The 19,757-nt window shown below is 42.2% G+C and overlaps 1 long non-coding RNA gene across 1 annotated transcript in view; it reads left to right on the top strand.

The window, feature by feature from the left end:
- The window catches only part of LOC115030878, a 58,960-nt gene extending 51,423 nt beyond the window's left edge, over positions 1–7,537 (top strand). Inside the window, exons 4-5 of the long non-coding RNA XR_003836461.1 lie at positions 6,497–6,626; positions 7,014–7,537. This is a non-coding gene — a long non-coding RNA (uncharacterized LOC115030878). The remainder of the gene's footprint in view (positions 1–6,496; positions 6,627–7,013) is intronic.
- Positions 7,538–19,757: the final 12,220 nt, after the last annotated feature.

Below are 19,757 nucleotides of genomic sequence, written 5' to 3'. Positions count from 1 at the left end.
TTGGGCCTAGCAGATAAGAGAGAAGAAGATTCCACAGGCTTCATGTTAGTGTTTTTCACTGCAAAAGGAAATAAAACGAACCCATAAAATAGCCTGCAGGGACACAGGAACCTTTTGGAAGTAGAGGACGTATCACTACCACGTGGTCATGGTATGTGACTACTTCTCTCCTCAGAATTCCTCCACTGCACCTCAGTACATAGGCAGACAGTTCAATTTTCTTTGTTTTTACATACACACTTCATAGCCTGATTTTATAAAACTGCACTATTGAGATACAGCTAACAAACAGAAGATGGGACATGGCTTCAGGTGTAGCCGCCTGCAGCCACGTGAACTGGGTTCCCCTGAAAGGTGGGCTGGGGCTAAAAGAGATCAGACGGTGAGAAAAGAACGAGGCCAAGACAAACCTTTCTGCTCAGAGCCTCTGAAGTTTACTGAGAGTCNGTGCTTATAAAGAGGGTAGGCCCATCCCCCGCCAGCCCGTTCTTGGTACCGTAGGTGATCTACAGGGTGTGTCTCCTGAACGTCTCAAGGACCTTTCAGCAGGAAGCAGAGTCTTGGAGAAGAGCAAATAGAGCCACCAAGGTCAGAAGGCTCTACCCTAGGTAATCTCCTTCTTAGTGGCAGCAAGGTCAAAGTCTGGATCAGCCTGCTTCAAGGCTGAGGGAGGCTACATTCAGGAGCACAGCTCTTCTATCATTGGATGTGTATGTCCAAGTATATAAGTTGTATAGATGATATACACATGATACACAAAGTAGTTTAGAAGATGTCCCATCTTCTGTTTGTTAGCTGTATCTCAATAGTGCAGTTTTATAAAATCAGGCTATGAAGTGTGTATGTAAAAACAAAGAAAATTGAACTGTCTGCCTATGTACTGAGGTGCAGTGGAGGAATTCTGAGGAGAGAAGTAGTCACACACCATTGTTGTTGAAAGGTCATTCTTAGAGCCATGGTGACAAAGGACACATTCATTTGTCTTACAGCCAATTCCATTAGAGTCTAATAACCAACATGCATGTCAGCCTTAGATCTGTAGGAGCAAAGAGATTCAAGGCTGTATAACATGCTGCTAGTAATCTATCACTTGATTATGAGGCCACATGAGCTGTATTGGTTGTAAGTGAAGGGCAGGAGATTGATCTTGTTACCAGAGAGGTAGGGGCTCTGAAAGAGACTCCTTTAGGTCAAGAGAATAGAAACCCAGGCTTGAGTAGAGACCTAACATTCCAGTTGGGCCAGGTCAATCACCTGCTAAAGGGCCATTGCTAGGAAAGAGAGATCACCTTCAGGCACACTAAAGAGGTAAAACAATTTCAAGTTTTTTCTTTTTATTAGTTATCTGAGAGTTTCATACAACATATTTTGATCATATTCACCCCCCCTCTCCACCTCTTTTCAGATATATACCCTCTTCCTTACCCACCCAAATTTGTGCCATTTTTTAATACTTCAACATTAATTTGTTTTGCTCATTCTTGGATGGTGGTCTTCCTCTGGAGACCACCAGTTCAGTTACCAGGAGATACTTTCTTAGAGAAAACCGTCTCTCCCTCTCCCAGCAACTAACAATTACCAATAGCTACATGACTAGGGGTGGGGCTGTGTGCCCAGCTCTCCTCTCCATGCTGGGATTTTGTATGACTTGGAATTGTATTGTATGTGTGTGTTGTATTGTATGACAGGTATTGTACATGCTTTCCATAGTACCATGATTTCATAGGTGCTGATAGTCATCTACCTGTGTCCAGAAGAGAACGTAGTCTTCTACCTTTTCTGGCTCTTACTTACTTGTGTCTTCATGTGTTAGTCAGGGTTCCTTCGGGGAACAGAACTATTTTGGAGTTGGTGACCAGTGAAGTCCCAAAGGCACGCACAAATCCGTGCCTGCAAACATTACAGGCATTGCTCTTAGCTACCCTGCAGAACTTGTCAGTAAGATGTTATTTTGCTGAAGACACCACATAGTTGTATCATAGAACATGGAGATAGCTCATTGATTTCATGATAGCATGAAATCAATCTATATATCATCTATCTATTCATCTATTTATCTATCATCTATCTATCAATCAATCTATCTATCTATCTATCTATCTATCTATCTATCTATCTATCTATCTATCATCCATTTGTCTGTCTGCCCAAAGGAAATATATGTGAATATGTATGTATGTTATATACCTCTCTCTCTCGATATATATGTGTGTTAGAAATTTTCTATGGAAGTGGTTTTCCATATATCTTTCTTGAAAAGTCGTTAGTGTTATTATCCATCCCTATACTCCCTCCTTTACCTACACTCTGCTCTACCACCCAAGTTTGACCTTTCCCATGGAACACACACACACACACACACAATTTATTTTATATTACCATAAATCTATTTAGATTTACATATTGATCGTAGGCCTTAACTTCTAGTAGAAAGTTGTTGGTTTACTCCCGTGATAGTCATGCCTCTGTTGTACTAGTGGGTGTGTGTGTCTTTTAGGATAGTCATTGTCATAGCTCTCAGACTTTATTGCTAGGGATGGTGAATACTTTTCTCCTCTGGTAGCTTGCGTAGCACCTTGCAGCACGATGAGAGCTAGCCAGTAGGGATGATGCTTCTAGATTGACACCAGTTTGATTTCTCCATGTTCTATGATACAACTATGTGGTGTCTTCAGCAAAATAACATCTTACTGACAAGTTCTGCAGGGTAGCTAAGAGCAATGCCTGTAATGTTTGCAGGCACGGATTTGTGCGTGCCTTTGGGACTTCACTGGTCACCAACTCCAAAAGAAGTAATTCCTGGCCCTGGGCTTTTTATTAGTTAGTCTCTGGTGTTTAGTAGGGATAATTTGTTGTTATAGGGTGACCCCATTTTAACTCTATGCATGTATGTATGTATGTATGTATGTATGTATGTATGTATGTATTTCATGTGTATGTGTGTGTGAGGAAGCATCTACAGTAGTAGGAGTCCATATATATTTTTGAAAGGTCCTTAGTGATATTACCCATCTCTAGCCTCCCTCCCTTACCCTCCTCTCTGATCCCCAGCCCCAGGTTGACCCTACTTGTGTGGAATAATACTGTATGTACTTCTCCTTCCTTAAGTCCTGGCTCTACAGCAGCAGCCTTCTGGAGTGCGGCCATGCAGCTCTGTGAATCTGCTCACTTCCCTGTGTAATTCAGGAGAGCATGGCTTCCCCTTTCTTGTTCTCTTCCCTAAGCATGCTTTCCCTACCATGTTGGGCTCCCCCTAACACCCCTGACTTTTCCTTGACACTTTCACCAACATTTTGAGTGTCCTCATTGTTTTTATGAAGCCTTCTTTACCGCCATATGACTGCTTGTCTGCCATGTGTCTGACTCAATGCCTGCTTAGATAGCTCTTTCCCATTTCTCCCTCCATCCCCCCCACCCTAAGTATCTGTAAGATTTACAGCTTGTCTGCCTTGGAGGTTTTTTTATTTTCGACTCTAATAAAATTGTCCCCAAGCTTCTGTTTGAATTAAATTAGGTTCTTTATTAATGACATTAAAAAACCCAAGAGGGGTCCCTTATTTCCCCTCTATTATCTGACAGTCACGGAAGGACCCCTGAATTTGAGGATTAATCTCTTTCTAGTGTTAATTTCAGGACAATTTAAACAAGAAAGCATAGTTGGTTCGTCCTGTGGTAGGACAAAATTTAATTAGCTTTATCCACTGCTCCATTTGGCCTCTCTGATCCAGTGCATCCAATTGTCTGCATCTCAAAACCTTAATGTTCTGCAGCCGGAAAGTTGTGCAAAGCCTTTAACCGAGCCCTGAGATTGAAATAAACATGGGTGCACTCTGGTGACCGTTTAGAGATTTAGAAAGGTTTTAAGCTAAAAACAATAAAGCGATCTTGTTGTAGTTTCGTGGTTGTTAAGCAAGAATCTTGGAGGCAGTAGTCTCTGAGGCCCCGAGCATTCTGCATCTGAAAGTTTCTGTAACTGGTATCACCGTTTAGGAATCTGCTTGTTTGTTTTGCTTCCCAACATTAATCTTAGGGCTTGGTGTATTTTTCCCATTTCAGCATGATATTAATTCTCAGATGTTTTAGGTTGTATCATTGTGGAGAAGGGCTTTTCTTGTATTATTGCAAAAATGTTTATCCAAGCACTTGCTAAGATAGTGTTGGCCCTTGTGAAAGGCGTTTGCTCCCCACTCTGTTGCTGACAGGCTGAACTCTTTTTTTTTTTATTTATTTTCTGGGAGAATTATTGTCATTTCCAACAGGGAGTTTATAACCCGTGAGGAAGAAGGACAGCCTAGGGTGATAAGGAAGAAGTCGGGTGCATAGCCCACCTTGTCAGTCATCTGAGGAGCTCAAAGCAGCCAGGACTGTATCTTTGTGTGCCCAGAGTCATCTCTGCCATGTGCGAGGCCCGTGGAGCGCAGCCCTGCCATGGCTTTGCAGTGCGGAGGTGGCGCAAACCCATCAGTTTTGAGCTGAGAGGAGGTCTGTGTGGTTCGATAAGGGATTCTCTATTTATGGTTATCTTGAAAGGCCCTTGAGCTTGACATCCTGTAAAGAGAGCAGAGTTTATACGGAACGACTAGGGCCTCCGTTCTCCTAGGAGCACTGCGCGCAAATTACCACACACATTCACTCACCATTGGGAGGTATGCAGTTGGAAAGGCCGCGAGTCCTTTTCGCAGAGTTGGTAGATCATCTAATCCAATCACCAGCTGCACTCAGAGACTCATTATCCATTAAGGCCCCTCCTCTGCTCTGCTCAGGCCGCCATCTCTGCAACAGCCTCCTCTCCTTCTTTCACAGATACCCACATCCTACAGAGATGTCTGTGAATCCCCAGCAGTCCCACTCCTTGCCTTCCTGGGAGTCAGAGGGTCTGGTTGCAGATACTTGTTGCGACACCTCTCCGTACCTCCATGAGCTCTAAGATTTTCTTCTGCGATGTGGGCTCTGATTTCCCGGCTATGCTGTCCCTGGGTCTGGGAGCTGAGCTTTCCTTGACGCTCCTGTTCTTCTGTCATACATGGCTGTCTGTCCATGTAGTTAATGACTTTTCTAATAATACCTTTTCCCCAGAAATCCATCTTCTTGAACATCAGAAAATCTGCTTTCCTCCCCTTTTGTTCCTCTCTGGCCATCCATACTTTTTCTTCTTAAATACAAGATGGCATTCCTATGTAGCCCTCCCCTCAGCGTTTTGCATATTCATATCTACCCCCACTCAGAGTCTTTCCTGTGGGAATAAACATGCTCTTGGTCATCTTGTCTTAGAATGCCCCGCTCAGTGGGACTCTGGGTCCCAACTACTTCCTCTTTGACTCGTGTTTGGGAAGAATAACATTGCTGTCTCTATCGTTCCTCTCCTGTCCTGGTTTCTGTCCCCAGCACTCTACCGAGACTGCTGTCCGATGGCCCTTTCATTGTCATATCTAACGACTTTGACATTTTCTAAGACTATTTTACTGAACTTTGAAGTTGTATTTACTTTTTTGTAACTTTGGCCATCATGAAAATTCCCTCCCTTGACTCCAGACTATTTTGTTGGGTTGTTTGGCTGCTCCTTCTCTGTTTTCAAAGGAGTTAAAATGACTTATTTAAATGAATTATAAGTATCACATGTTCACTGGAGCTATTTCTTGGGTTTTTTTTGAAAGCTTTTTAGGTTGGCTTCCCAAATGAAAACCTTATTGTTACCTTTAAACAAGGTTTAGTAGGTCATATATTCTAATTTTATCCAATTAATTTTGACATTGCACTAGCTTAGTAGAGAAAATATCTTCTTGGATCTGTTTATTTGCTCTTATTTGCAAAGGAGCTGGGTGGCCATTAAATCTGTACACTAGACCAGCTGAATCCAGAACATTTTACTCACAGGACAGAAATAACTTCAGAAATGTGTAAATGAGAGTTGAATTTGGGGACTAGAGGAGGTAGAGAATATGATTAAAAATATGTGTGCTTCTAACGATTGTTTTTTCTTGGGTAGGATTTATTTTTTAAAGAAAACTTTTATTTGTTTATTCCTATACTATCTAAAAAAGCAATACAAAGGTTTAGACATGCAAAGCTGCAGCTGGCATTTAAATATATATTTTTGGCATATGGTATAGTCAACCTTGTTTAAGTCAGCAATATAGTGTGGAGGCAGGGTGTTAAGGATAAATTTTTTCATACATACAATTTAATGTTACATTTAATAGAACAAGAAAAAAATTAATATGAACATTTTTTCCTTGTCAATACTATATTACCAGATAGAAACAATCTCTTTAAAATCCCACTTAAGGTAAAATACATTTTTAAAGTGCCTATGGTCACTTCATTTGTTCAAAAATTTCAACTGCACATTCCCCCAAATTTAACTGCACATCCCCCCTATTTAAATAGGTTGGAAGAGAGAGGATCCATGAGGGTCCATGAAAGCTTATGCAGGGTAAAACAACTGTGTGTATATTTATTCTCTTTTCTTAGTCACAAGAAATTGTGTTTCCTTTAGCTGGCTCACATGAAGAAATATGGCTGGCATATGCCCCGTAAACAGCCCAGTCTTCTGCAACCGAGAGGAGCCGGCAGCACGCATGACTAATGGCCGTTTAAAGCCTCCTGATGCACAGGGATCAAATTAAGTAAGGCTTTGTGTTGTCAAGATTTAGAATCTACTGATGCACCAACATTTATTCATCTGCCTTTTATTCAGCTCCGAAGGCTCACAGGTCAGCTGCATCTGATTGCTCTGGCTGCCTTCCAAAGTGGCAGCAGTGGGAGGAATGGGTTTCCTTACAATTCCACTAGGTGGCAGTCTTTGATGTAAAAACAATCCACTTATTGGAAACCACAGTTTTCTCTCTGCATCTAGTTTCCTCACTCCCTCTTCCTTCCTCGCTCCCTCTTTCTCTCTCATGATGTATATATGTATTCTCATTCCTATGATTCATCTTGTTTATATTTTTCACGACTGGATTTATTATATATTAACATTCTTGCAGTCACAACCCTCTTTCCACCTTTGACAGGACGCAGCGCTACGGCAGCACAACAAATGCACATAAAATACACAAATGTGACCAATCCGCAGCATCAACTATCAAGACTTCATCCTAAAAGGAGAAGACATAAAATAACCTGCTCGGATGTACATCCCAGGATCCCTAGAGACTCTCTCCCGCCTTTTGCCTGGAAGAACCCGCTCAACCTTGCTCTTCCCACTGGCCACCAGGAGACGATTTCCTGGTGTTTGAAGCAGACGGCTCCGACGGAGATCTGAAAGTCCGCGTCTGTCCATTTTGCTTTCAACCTCTGAAGGAATCTTCTATTTCTGACACTGCCTCAGGTCTGACCACAGGCCGCAGGGGGAAAGGGTCTGGCAGCTCTTCTGGACTGGTCACTGCGCAGCTGGAAGGACAGCGCTTAGACCAGCCAATGTGGCTTTACTAAGTCGTGATTCCAGCTCCTGGTGGGAAAGAGTCAGCTGAGCCCAATACTTTGATGCAATCAATCTTTTTCTCTTTTATTGAAAATAGATTATTTTCTCACATAATATATCCCAATTATAATATCCAATCCCTCTACTCCTCCCAGTTCCTTCCCATCCCCACTTCTACTTGGATCCACCCCTTTTTCTGTCTCTCATTAGAAAAGCACAGACTTCTAAAAGATAATAATAAAATATGACAAAATAAAACATAACAAGGTAAAACAAAACCGAATGGGATTGAACATGGCAAACAAACAGAAGGAAAAGAACAGAAGAGAAGGCACAGAGATGGGAACCCACTCACCTACACACTCAGGAATCCCACAAAACCACTGAATTAGAAGCCATAATACATGCCAGAAGACCTGGTGCAGACCTGGGCAGGCGTGCATACTACTTCAGACTCTTGAGTTTATTTGAGCTTTGTTCATATTGATTTGGAGGGCCTTGCTTCTTGCTTATTTTTGGTGTTCTCCATCCTGTCAGTGCTCGAGATGTGGAGTGGCCAGACCATGCCCCCTGTGTACCTCCAAATGCCAGGTTCCTCTCACAGAGCACTCTCCAGCCCACTGCAGACATGGATAGCTAAGCTCTGCCCTACAAAGTAAAAACCTCAGGTTCAGGACTTGAAAACGCTCCAGTCTCCATCCTGAAAAGCTCCTCCACTCTCCACAAAAAACCCCTGTATAAACCCTGTCTACTGCTCAGTTCTTTGATGCTTCTTGCCCCGGTATGGGCATCCACCCTCCTGGGCTTTTTCCTTCCAATAAATCTGGGTGAAGTTTGTTTTTGCAGTGTGACTTTGTGGTATTCCTTGGCTCCTGACTGCCAGGAAACCTTTCCCTTCAGAGCTGTAACATTTGCACTGGAGACTCCCACCGCCACCCTCAGAGCAGAGTTGTAACTCGTGCACTGGGAAAACCTTCTCCCTCTGAGCTATACCACTTCCACTGGGGAAGTCTTTTCCCTCAGAGCTGTAACACTTACACATCCCCTCTGGCTCTTACACCTTTTCTGCCTCCTCTTCCTTGGGGGTTCCCTGATTCCCGTGGGGAGGGATACGGCAGAGACATCCCATTTAGGGCTGAGTGTTTCAAGGTCTCTCACTGTCTGTGTAATGTCTGGATGTGGCTCTCTGTGTCCCCATCTGTTGCAGAAGGGAGCATCTCTGATGATGACTGAATAAGGGGTGGATCTGTCAGTATAACAGAATAGCATTAGGAGTCATTTTATCATTATATTATGTTTTAGACCAGTAGTATTTGGTTTTAGCCTAGGCCACTGGGCTATCTCGTTTCAGGTTCTTGGTCACCCAAGCAGCGTTGGGTATGGGTTTCATCTCGTGGAGTAGGCCTTAAGTCTACTTATATTACTACTTAGGTCTAAAGGTATTGGTCGGTTACTCTAGAGGGGCATGAGGAGGGAACAGAAGGAGAGACAGCGAAAGTAAGGGGCCACTTGAGAGGTAGTATGGAAAGTAATACAGTAGAAGATTCCTAAAATATGTACACATATCAAGGTGGCTTAAGTGAAATAGCCAAGTTATGAGGGAGACACAGTCCAAATTGGCCATCTCTTGTCACCGAATGAAGCTTCCAGGATCAGGATTGGGTTACATCAAATTAAGTTGTTGGCCAAGGGCATCCCTTGGGGATCCCCAAATAACCCCTACTGTTTCCAAGATTATAGGTTACTCTCCACAAACTGATGGCAAAGCCCCTGGCTGAAGACAACACCCACACAACTCATTGACCTTGGAGAGGTTAAGCTGGTACTTAGGGAGCCTCCTCCCCTACATCCTGGCATCTGTGGAACAGGAAGTTACTCTGAATGCTACCAAACATAATCACTGACCATGCCACAAAACCTTTGATCTACCATAGTGTCCTGTCTGTAAAATATGCTAGGGCAATGGTGGGACAAACCTTGTGGGGGAAACGAACCAATATCTGCTTCATTCAGTCTTAATAACCCTACTTTAAACCAAGGATGAGGAAGCAAAAACCAACCAGAAACTTAGCGAGGTGACTGAGTTAGAGATGAGACTCAAACTCAGGTTCACTCACACCTAAAAGACCTTGGAGCTTTCCTCCAGGGTAATTTTACCAGGCAATTTCCCCTGTTCCTCACGTTTCTACTTTGTTATCTCCTTTCCCAGCCCCACTGGCAGCTTCCTCAGACACCATCCTCACTCCTGGTTTAGTTCTCTTTGGTTAGTGGCTTGAGCTTTCTTTACCGGGGATTCATCTGCTTTGTATGCGTATAGCCCGAGCACACTCCTCACCTGTTTACCCCTCCTTGTGAAATCGTTATTAACGTCATACTGAGCACATTGTCACCCTGGCTTATATTTCCTTTTTTCTTTGTTTGTTTTATTGAGACAGGGTGTCTCTGTGTAGCCGTGGCTGTCCTGGAACTCACTCTGTAGACCAGGTTGACCTTGAGCTCACAGAGATTTGCCTGCTTCTGCCTCCCAAGTGCTGCAACTAAAGGCATGAGCCACCACTGCCCTGCTATATCCTGTATTTTTTAAAAGTAATTTTTCATTTCCTTCTTTCTTTGAAAGCTTGATTTTCTATACAACAGGCTTCAATGTTTGTGACTATGCATCTATTAGTTATTTCTGCTTTGTCGTCTTGCTCATACAAACTTACTTACTTCAAGACAGTAAAAATGCTTTCCTATATTTTCTGGCTAAGAATGTTTTCCCTTGGTAACTTCAAAATCTTCAAAAAGTATTTTTTTTAATGTGACAAGGTAAAGATCTAACTTTATTCCATTCTAAGAATAACTAAGTGTTTGAAATAGTAATAAAAAAAAACCCCTAAGTAATCAGGCACATAGTAAATTTATGGTATGAGGTAGGTATTTTTATTCTCATTTTCCAGAGAGAGAGAGAGAGAAGTCATAGCACATAAATGTTAAGTAACTTCCCAAATCTAATTAATAATCTTCGTTAGTTTGAGGATCCATGGAAGCTGTAGATGCCAGTATCTTTTAATAGGTAATATGACTTGAGAAATAGGATTCCGGGTCCATCCTCATAGATTTAAGTAAGATAGACTTTTCCTTATAATTATATTTTATGTTTTTCCCTTTACAATATTGAAAGGTAGGACGAAGGCTAACTTACTGCACTTTCAGACTATGTTATGAAAAACTGAGCTCATTAAACTGATTCATGAGGAGTCCAGTACCAAGACTACAACATTAATTCAAATATAAGCTTACAAATGTTAAGTCTAAATGAGTCTTCCAAACTCACTCAACACATTCAAAAATGTTTCACCCATTTCCATATAGTATCCAGTTATGAAGGCAATTGAAACTGTACCTGTGTATTTCTGGCTGTCTTTCCCTGAGCGTGATGGTTGGACAGCCAGTCCTTGCTGACTCTTTTGCCCCCAGTCCTTGTGACAAACAGTCTGGACTTCTTCCTGTTTGGGATGCAGTGTGTTGCTTTGGAGTCTGCCCAAGCTCACTCTCCTAAACTAATCTCCCATGTTTCAGGCTCATTAACTCTATACTCTAACAAGTTAAGTTCATTTGAGTTACATTTGTTAATTTACTCTGCCAGGGAATTTCTTATGCCGTGTGTGTGTGTGTGTGTGTGTGTGTGTGTGTGTGTGTGTGTGTGTGTGTGTTTATGCCTCAGTGGCCTGTGGGAGATCATTGTTTATTATCTGAGAGTGATTTTACCCACGAGAAGAGTTTGATTTCACCTATCACACTAGGACATCAGCATTCCATACAGGACTGTCTGAATCCCTAAACAACTTTTAAATAAAACAAAGCCACGAAGACTGTGGAAAAAATTAGCACATTTAGGGAGCCAGTATTGTGATGTGGACATTATAGCATTAAATCATTAAATAATTGATTTGAGCAAAATAATAGCCAAGTCCACATCCACTGTGGTTCAAACAGATTTATCTTTTAAAGTTTTTAGGATGCAAATTGCTTGTGTTCTGTAATAGCCCTGAATAAACTGAAACCAAGATAAAACCTAAGGATACTTCGAGACCACTTTAAGAGAGCTCATTCCCTTGAAGTGAGCTTTGAAGTTGGATTGCTTTTTGTTTTTAAGAATAATGACTGAATTTCATTTAAAAACCTGAGCCAAATTCTGACCTTGTAAGTAATACTGAGCATAGTTTATGATTGTGTAGGAAACGATAGCTTTCAAAGAAGAGGTTTCTTTGTGTCTGTCTCTCTCTGTCTGTCTCTGTCTCTTTTTGTCTCTGTCTCACACACACACACACACACACACACACACACACACACACACACACACACACACAGCAAAAGCTATAGACTCAGATGACAGCAGCCATATGTGAGGAAACTGTCTTGTGTGGTTTGCATAATAAACCCCACCAGAGAAAATCAAATCTCCATTAGTTTTGGCAGTGTCCATGGACGAGTAAGAAAAAGACATATAGTGAACACACGGAGCTTAGACACTGAACCTTGGGCAATTGAAACCAAGTGTTAAACACTCTCCATCAGTGCTTTAAGTACTGTACACAGCCAGAACACAGGGTCTCTGCCCTGGGAATGGGATGATACAAACCAAGATTCATTGACTCAGGGAGGGTTACAGGCTCAGAAAGATCAGAATGAGCGAGGTTCTAAACCATAGCTGGTCAGAACTATTTCCACAAGCCACACCCTACTAAGAATTCCCTGTTCTGACACCGAGGAGGAAACAGAAGCGATCACCAAACCTGTTATTCACTCCGTGTTGTTCATCATGTACTTAGTTCTGATCAAGTTAACAGCGGCCGGTGCGGTGGCAGTGTGGGCCACTGTTGGAGTCACCCAACACTTTAGACACACTGTCGTGCCTGTTGTCGGAAGATCCTTGGTAGAATCGGTTCCCCATCGGCCATTGCAGAGGGATGGTAGCACGTGGTGAACTCCTGTTGCTGCTGATTTTATTCAGGGTTCCAGCCAGCAGAGAAGGGTACGATTCCCAGAAAACAGCGCGGTTCTTAGTTCGAGCCTAGTGCTTAGATGAATTCAGAAGAAAGTGCATAGCATAAACCCAGAAGAGACTATATCCCGTTTCTTGGCAAACGGGAGCCTTTGAGGAATTCAGGTCTGGGATGGTAGTAACTTGTCCAAAGCCATAGGGGAACATAGATAGGCTAGGACTAGGTACAGATCACAGAATGGAGTTCCCTGCTTCCCGACCTCACCAAACGCACTTGTTCTAGCAAGGGAGAATGCCTCCTGTAATCTGTTTCTGGAATAAAATTTCCTCTGCCATTTGCAACACTCCAGAGAACAGAAATGTAACGGAATCATTGTTTTGTGTTAATACTTCCGTTTCGAGCCATCCCAGCCATCCATCAGAACTTTTATCTTGTTGCCTGAAGAGACAAGGGCATTTAATTCACAACAATTTCCTCCTCCCTTTCTTTCAGCGACTCTATTAAATAAAACATGAAGGATCACACTCGGTATTTGCATGCCAGCTAAAACCGTGGCCAAGGCTCTGCTGGAGCAAAGAGAGCACCGCTCTTGCCTAGCAGACAGAGGTGAAAGGGAGGTTGGCACAGGGGAAGGTTCAAATACCATGGTTGTGTTTCCTCACGAAGGGAGGGGGTGGGGGGACCAAAACCCAGGGAGAGAACTGGAAGGTAAACTGAAAATTAATAAATAAGTTCAAGTCAGCAAAGAGCATAACCCTTCCTAATTAAGTCTAGTCTTTTTTTTTTTTTTAATAACATTTGAGTCTTGGAGGGCAGAGCAGGGCATCTTGTGACTAAATATTCACGGTTCTGTACTTGACTTTTGAGTTAATTCCCTTCTTCCAGTAACAATCAGAGCAGAGGGTTTTTTGAGTCTGCCTCTGTTGAGAGTGCTCACCTTTCCTCCTCTTCAGAGCGAGAGTGCCGGGGTTGCCTGTCTTGCATGTGTTTTAGAGCAACTCAATGCACCTTGCAGCCTTTGGCATACTGGGTCATTGAGTACAGCACTGGCAGGACCTTGGGGGCATTGTTCAGCCCAGCCACCTGGCTGTGTGAAGACAGAGGGTCACGTTTTACTTGAGATTTACTTTGAGAGTCTCTTCTCTAGGTTTATGACTGAAGAGCGAAGGTAATTGGTGGAGGGTGGCCCCGAATGCAGGGCTCCTGTCCACGAGTGACAAAGGCATGCTGTCCTTTTATTTCTTCATCCCGGGGGTCCTATTTTGGCTGAGGATGTGAAAATGAGCTAGATGTAATATCTTGCCACAGGAAACTTACAGATGGTGTGAGGTTTAAATAAACAAGCGATTATAGAAGTAATTAAGAACCTTTTTAGGATGAACCAGGTTCTGTGGGACCACAGGTGAGTAGCTTGTGATGCAAGTGAGAGTTTAAGAGAGCTTTCTGGAGGATGCGAAGTCCAGAATTCACAACCTGAAGCATGGTGAGGAGCCTTTTTAGTAAAGTGGTGGCGGCACCAGCCAGAGGGCTCAGTCAAGAAAAGTGTTGTGCAGGTTGACCAGATAGCTGACAGTAGTAAAGGAGCCTGGGAGACAGATGGGTTAGGGCCTCATAAGTGATATTAAACATCTTGGGGTTTGCTGCTCGTTGCAGGAGAAATCTTGAACAAAAATGACCAAATTGTTAGAATAAAATGACCAAACTTTGTGTCGTGGAATATGAATAATTAATAATATGGAATTAAGAGACGTTGAAAAAAATATACCACCACCCCAAACCTACCCAAGCTTGGGATCTACCTGCCCCCATTACTCACAATTCATCAGGAGAAGTGTTAGCTTATTTAGGACATGAGCAAATTGTTAGAAATTCTACTGACTTGCTCAACAAAGCTCCCAGTGCTTCCAAGTTTCAAAAATATAGTTCTCCATTGAGACTTTTCGATCATAGTAACCAAACAATATAAAAAAATAAAGACCAGATGATTCATACATTCTAATATAGTCATACAAAATACATGGCTACACACAGTATATTCCACAGGGCAAGAGAGGTGGGGGTGGGAGGTGGGGAGAAGACTGTGGTTGATGTCTGGTAATAAATAAATGAACGAATCCTGAAATAAACACATAAATAAATAAATGCAGAAGATCCATATTATAGTATGCTCTACCACTAATACTGCAGCCAGAACACAAATGAAGTGCCCTCAGGAGGTCGATAATGGCTGTGCTCTTGTAATAGACCTCAAAGGCTGTAGAAGAGCTGGCACAGTTCACTGTGCCGTCTGTTCATGTGGTGGCTTGGAGCATGCAGGTTTGTTCCCAAAAGAAACACAAAACTTTACGTTTTGATGAAGAACAATAAAACTGTACAGTATACACAAAATGCAGCTCGCATCTTATTGTGATGCCTTCCAGCTTTGGAAAGCCAGTTTAAAGTGTGTGTGCACTTGTTCCTAGGCAGACACTTGCTCCTCCCATTATTGTGTTTCCTCATGAAGGGAGGAACATTAAGCTTGAACTGATAGAGCTCTGTACTCGGAAAGCCCAACAGAAAGACTTCAAACCCAAACCAACTGTCAAAGCATTAACACAAAGCTCATTCTTTTTCCTAGTCAATGAAAACACACGCAAAAGCCCATAAGTCACAACACCCATAGGGCTGGTTAGTTTTAATCAGTTTGATGCAATAGGGGAATTATCTCCATTAGACTGGCCTGTGGAACTGTCTGTGGGCCATTATTTTCTGTTTTTATTATTATTTATTCATTTATTTATTTAATGTATGAGTGGTCTATCTGCATGTACACTTACATGTTAGAAGAAAGCATTAAATCACATTATAGATGGTTATGAACTACCATGTGGTTACTGGAAATTGAACCCAAGATCTCTGGAGGAGTAGACAGTGCTCTTAACTGCTGAGCTATCTCTCTAGCCTGGTTTTTGTTTTTTTCGAGACAAGGTTTCTCTCTGTAGCCCTCACTGTTCTAGGACTAACTATGTAGAAAAAGCTGGCTTCAAAGAAACTGTTTATAAACAGGTCCACATCCTCCTTTGCCCTAATCACCTTTCCTTTCTACCACCTTTGGTGGGTAGTAATTTAGAAGGGAGGTTAAAGCATTTAAGTGTACTTATTAATGTATGTTTTGAAAAATATAAAGCCTACAACTTCCCACAGTGCACTGGGGCCTCTCCCATCAATTAGCAATTTAGAAATGACCCCACAAACCTAACATAATGGTATATGCCTTTAATTTCAGCACTCCAGAGGTAGAGGCAGGTGTTTATAAACAGTTCTGTGGGGTAAATCCAATCTGTGTTGTCAGGGTATCAGCAGTTCAATTCACAAATTCAGCAGCAGTAGCTTGATCCACTCTCAAACAACACTGGTTATGAATCAGCAATGGCAGTTCAATCCAGAATAACCCACGAGGCTCTACCAATCAGCCTGAAACTGCTGGAACACCATCAGAAGTTCTCTGGTATGTTTCTGTCTATGGAGTAAGTACAACAAATGATGATAAACAAAGAAAGCAAGGCAAACCAATGCCACAGTATTGTCAGAGACCAGCATCAGCAAAGCCCGACGAAGACCATCAAAGAACGGCAAGGTGAACCAATGCCACACAGCATCGTCCACTATCTGTTGGGTTACATTTACACACTTTCCAAACCTCACATATTGTCTCAAGTATCTTCTCTAAGAAAATATCGCATGCCTTTTTGCTAGGCAACTTTTAGAACAACACCATGTATCTGTTCTCAGCGAAACATCCTCCCATGTGTATGCTTCAGCAAAAATATCCTCTCATCAGAGAGTTCCCAGAAAAACATCACATGACACAACTGAGTCTCAAAACAAACAAGCAAAATCCCCCAAATTTCCACTTCAAGAGTAACAGCCCTAGGCAAGTGGGCCTAGAAGGTATGAAAAATGTAAGCCAGTAAGAGGCATTCTAACTGTCCTCCATGTACTGTGCTGAAGCTGCTACAGGTTCCCGCTGTAGCTTCCCTAGATAATGTAAGGTATAAGAGGAAATAAATCCTCTCTTTTCCAAGCTGACTTTGGACCTGGTGTGTATCATGGCTATAGAGAAGTAAGCTAAGGCATCTCCTACAGATAAAAACCTCACAAAGTCAACGGAGACATACAGACTTAGAATTGACCTGTGCAGATTTTAGTAAAGTGGCCAAATAGCAATGGAGTGCTGTGTCAAATGGTAATACACTTGGAAAGCCCCCTAAAAGTCATGCCCTGGGAGCTGGAGAGATGGCTCTGCATTTTGGAGTGGCTCTTCCAGAAGAACTGGGTTCCAACCCCAGCCTCTTCTAACCCTACCACCCATGTGGTGGCTCATAACTGTCTGTAAGTTCAGTTACAAGGGATTTGATGCCTTCTTCTGGCCTCTGTGATCATCAGATACACACGTAGTATACATACCCACATGCAGATAAAACACCCATACACATAAAATAATAAATTAGAAAAAGAATCATGCCCGACAAAGCAGTGACCTTTTTCTGTGCCTCCCTGAAGACCGTGGCATTTTCCTTCCCTGGTCCAGCGTTTCAATAGTGAGATATTGATGCTTTGGCTTTGCACATGTGGGATCTCATTTGTCCTGCAGACTTGCTCTGTTGGCCTAGGAGTCTCCATACTGTTTTAGAAGTTTCACACAAATTAAAATTTTTACTAAATGTCTGTATGAAGGGAAGCTGCACAGGATACTAGCATCCAAGCTACCCATGCAGGTAGAATGGCTTCCTCCTTTAAACTGTTTGCCCCAGAAATCTCAGGGTATTTTGCTTAACAACCAGCAGTACAGATTTAAGCCATAAGAAGCTCAACAAAGCCTTAATATTTCAAAATTATGAGCAGTTACTTCCAGGGGCAACTTGTGTTATTGAATTATGACCAATTTATTATCACAAGGGAAAGCAAGTGTAGCCTGACATCTTAAAACATGTCTCAACTACTGCTGTACTATAGAAAGAACAAAATTACATGTACTTTAACCTAGAACAAATCTCATCTCTTTCTTCCCAACTCCCCACATTCTATCCATTAAAAGGGAATAAAAAAGGAAAGACTTCAATAGTAGTATACAACAGCATCCAGCTCTCCTCTGAAGTACTTAACATGTGTGATTTACACACAGTTCTTTTTGCTTGTAGTAAGCTGGGTGTGGCTTGAAACTTCATAGGCCTCAGGGAAAACAATGCATACAAAAAACTATCTCTGAAAATCTCTTTTGGTCAGAGAACATGGGTCCAAGTAAAACGTGGGACTATGTCTTACTTTGTTGTGTTGCACTTCTTTCAAACTTTAAAAAAACCTTTTATGATTTTGACTACATGTACTTCAGTCACTACTACTGAAAGGCTAAAGTGTTTTCTGCCCATTTTTATATATGCAAAACTAAAAAGATACTTCTCTAACCCTAGTGTTCTGTTAGAGCCAGCAAGCATCTCTGCATAGGGTATCCTGCGGCTGAGCTGAGAGACTCCTGAGGATGTGTGTGTGTGTGTGAGCATCTTGAGGTGGTTTGAATGAGAATGGCCCCAAAGGCTCATGTATTTGAATGTTTGCTTCCCTGTTAGTGGAACTGCTTAGGAAGGATTAGGAGGTGTGGCCTTGTTGGAGGAAGTGTCATTGGGGGTTTGATGTTTTGAAAGCCCATAGGAGGCCCACTCACTAGTTCTCTGCCTCCTTCCTGCTTGTGGATCAGATGTAATCTCTCAAGCTACTGCTCAAGTGCTACGCTTCCTGACAGTGGTCAGGGGTTAACTCTCTGAAAGTATAAACAAGCCCCCAGTTATGTGCTTTCTTTTATGAGTTGCCTTGGTTATGGTATCTCTTCACAGCAATGCAACAGTAACTAAGACAACAGGTCTAAGATGTTTGCTTTCTCTGACGTTTACTGATTTGGCTACTTTTGTATTTTAAGTTTTAACAATATTTTCAAATACAGTTTTCACTTTCTGTGGTTTTAGTGCAGTCTTTAGTTCCTTGCATTAATTTTTTTTTAAAACCTTGCTGACAAGTTCCCTTTCATCTTCTCATGAGCAGAACACAGGGATTCCCAGACGTCTTCTGTGAGTCTCATACAACATCTAGCAGTTCTACTCTCCAAGGCTTCATTTGCTGTTAGTCACTAAAGCACTGGAGTTTTGGCCCTGCACACACAACAGTCCTCTATATTTTTGTGCACCCTGTAGTAAACAAACTTCCTCCTTCTGTGCAATAGTCTGTGTCTGAAGCATAGCTGCTGGGAGCCTATCCTACCAGATCTGCCCTGATGAATGGATTTCAGGCATGGCTGCAGTTCACTTCCATGGCAATTCACAGACCGGGGGCCACTAGAAATGGATTGAGAATTCTCAGCCATGCCACCCAGTCCTTTGGGTGTCATCACCTAGGAACAGTCAGAGAAAGCAGCCCACGTGGAGGTGTGTAGATGTCTCCCTTCTAGTCAGAGGGAATGGATAGCTCCTTCTGGGTCTTAAATTTCCTGTTGGTGCTGGCTGGTGTGCACAGCCCTAATAGCAGCCCTCACAGTTGAAGCAGTTAAAATGTGTCCTGTGTACTTGCTGGAGAGGAGTCTATCTCCAAGGGAGGGGTCAGCTTATAAGCTCTAGCACACTCAGGCATTTATGCCATAACACAGAATACGTTTCCTTCCTTGAAATTTTCTTTTGTTTGGCTCTTAACTCATTGTCCCTGATTTAGCTCTCCATCTGCTTTGGGGAGTTGGGGGGAGGTAGGGAGGATATATATATATACATATATATGTATATACATACATATATACATATATACGTATATACATATATATGTATATATATATATCCTGGGCTTGTTAGCCCTCATTGACTTTTCAAAAAAGGTTGATTTTACTTTGCCAAAGTGCTTGGCTCTGCTTATTTGTTTTACCAATCTACCTTAGGACTCATTATGTGTACCTAAGTGTACCTACATGTGTATTCCTATGTATATCTAGAGCACACACGTGAGAAGTCAATGGTTCTCACTAAATCTCATCAGTAATAGATGCCTTACCAGGCTCATTGGCTCTCCTTTGGCCTCAGGATTATACCATACCTAGTAAAGGCCATGCTTATGGAGGTTATGCAGAGACTATGTGGACTCTTCAATAGTCTTCTTGCAAGTCTCTTGGGCCCATTTATTCCCTTTGCTAGCTAGCATAGTATGAGACTGAATTTAGAAGCCAGGGGAGATAGCTTCTATGTAGATATTATGATAAACCTGTCTGAGGCTCATCAGATCTCAAGCCTCTTATTGCTTTCTATGTCCATTGTTGTAAGGTCAACTCAGAGAAC

Source organism: Mus caroli, chromosome 4 (assembly GCF_900094665.2).
Source record: "Mus caroli chromosome 4, CAROLI_EIJ_v1.1, whole genome shotgun sequence".
Classification (NCBI taxonomy): Eukaryota; Metazoa; Chordata; class Mammalia; order Rodentia; family Muridae; genus Mus; species Mus caroli.
The sequence above is the reverse complement of the archived record's forward strand: the minus strand, read 5'-3'. Positions and strand labels throughout refer to the sequence as shown.